The following is a 2,219-nucleotide window of genomic DNA, read 5'->3' as shown; positions in this document are numbered from 1 at the left end:
TTGTCAATGCTTAAAACAAATAATTCCCTGTCATGGGATGTCAAACCTGTACAGGATAGGAAGAGCTATTAAATTGGGGGGCTAGCCTGGAGTAAGATAAGGAGGGGCCCATAGTAAGATAAGGTGCAGCATAGCACAGGATATTAGCGTTTATACAGTTTGGAGAGTTGGCATTTCCAAGGCTGGTCTCTGCAAGATGTGAGAGCATATTTGGAGTGAAGAAGTGCCTGGGACGGGGGACAGCAGTCCAGCACAGTTGTCAATTCAAGAGAGATAAGGAGGACAGTTAAACAGAAAAGGGGACAAGGATAACAATAAGAAATGGATTACCATTAGGGTGTATTATAGTTGAATTGTGTCCTTCCTAACCCATATGTTACTCATAACCTCTAGTACTGTGGAAGTAACATCTTTACAGACATGATTAAATTAAAATAAAGTCATTAGGGTTGGTCTAGTCCAATATGACTGGTATTGCAAGGAGAGGAAATCTGAACACAAACATGTGAAGAGGGAAGGCATTGTGAAGACAATGAAGATATCTGTCTGCAAGCCAAGGAGAAAGGCCTGAACAGACCCTTCCTTCACAGCCCTGAGAAGCAGCCAACCCCGCCAACGTCCTGATTGCAGACTTCTAGTATCCAGCACTGCGATAAAATCAATTTCTGTTGTTTAAGCTACTCGGTCTTCTTATGGCAGTCCTGGCAAACTAATACATGACTACTAGTTGAGCAAGTGAATATACTAAAAATAATGAGAGCCATGTTTTTCATGGTTAGAAAAATGAGTTATAAATATAAAAAGGAGAAAAAAACCCTAAAATTAACCTGGTAATTTTGAATGAGAATTGGAAGTCCATGAATTAACATAATTCTATGTGTAAACTACCTGTCCAGTATCAGAAGGCCTACAAACTGCTCTATTACACTGAGATACCAAAACTTAGTTACCAAAGACCACCCACCTCAACAAAAAAACAAGGGAGTTTAGGGAAACAACAAATTCAAGTACAGTGTTAGGTAAAAGGACACAATGGATATGAGATATCTTTTTGTGTGCAAGAAAGGAAATTACTCAGAAGGTGATGGGGTCATGCCAAAGAAGCAAGAAAGGCAGCTTGGAGAAATTTCCACAAGTCAAATCAAGCACAATTTGAGCATAATAGGACTACCGCCACTTTAACCAGGTTTAATGACAAAGTTATAAACCAACAAGGAAAAAAATAAATATATGGATGAAGGAAAGAATACTACACAGATTCAAAGTACTTCTTTACAGGATTTTTTTACTTCTTTTACTTTTTATTATTTTTATTTTCCCCCTTTTTCTTTATTTTGGTTGTTTATTCTATTACATTTGTCCCAATTTTTTCCCTTTGGACCCCCTCCAACCATTCACTCCTCACCCACAGTCAATCCCTTCTCCATTGTTCATGTCCACGAGTCTTTCAAACATGTTCTTTGACTAGTTAGTCCCTTCCCCTTCCTTCCACCATTCCCTCCTCCCTCCTCCTCTCCTACAGCTACCAGTCTGTTCCATATTTCCACAGAAGACCCTTTATAGACACAGCAATCTTATAAAAGAGGGGAAAAATGGAAGGAATAATACAACCTGATATCAAAATATAGTGCAAGGCCATCGTACTCAAACAGCAAGCTACTGGGATAAAAACAGGCATAGGGATCAATGGAGCAGAATAAAGATGCCAGAAATAAGACTACACATTTATGGTCATGTAATATTTGACAAAAGAGGTAAAAGCATACAACAGGATAAAGAGAGTCTATTCAAAAATGGTGTTGGTGAAATAAGCCAGTCAGAGAACTCAAATACCATATGACTTCACTCACATATGGAATGTAATGAACAATCTGAAATAACAAGTGAAACAGAGACAGACTCATAGATGGAGAGCAGATGACAGCTGGAAGGGTGCAGTTAGTGGGTGGAGGGATTGAGCAATAGGAAAAAGGACTCATGGAAATGGACAACAGTGTGAAGATTGTGGGAAAGAGGTGGGTAAAAGGGACTAAACAGTAACACGAAAATAAAAGAATGTTTTTTTAAAAAGTAAAAAAGCAACAATAGCATAATGAAATATCACCTCCCACCTGTCAGAATGGCTATCATCAATAAATCAAAAAACAGCAAGTGTTGGTGAAGATGTGGACAAGAGTGAACCTTGGTACAATCTTGGTGAGAATGCACAGTGGCATAGT

The sequence above is a fragment of the Artibeus jamaicensis genome, unplaced genomic scaffold (genome assembly GCF_021234435.1).
Source record: "Artibeus jamaicensis isolate MK-2021 breed Jamaican fruit bat unplaced genomic scaffold, CSHL_Jam_final contig_415, whole genome shotgun sequence".
Taxonomy (NCBI): domain Eukaryota; kingdom Metazoa; phylum Chordata; class Mammalia; order Chiroptera; family Phyllostomidae; genus Artibeus; species Artibeus jamaicensis.
Note: the sequence above shows the minus strand (reverse complement) of the source record.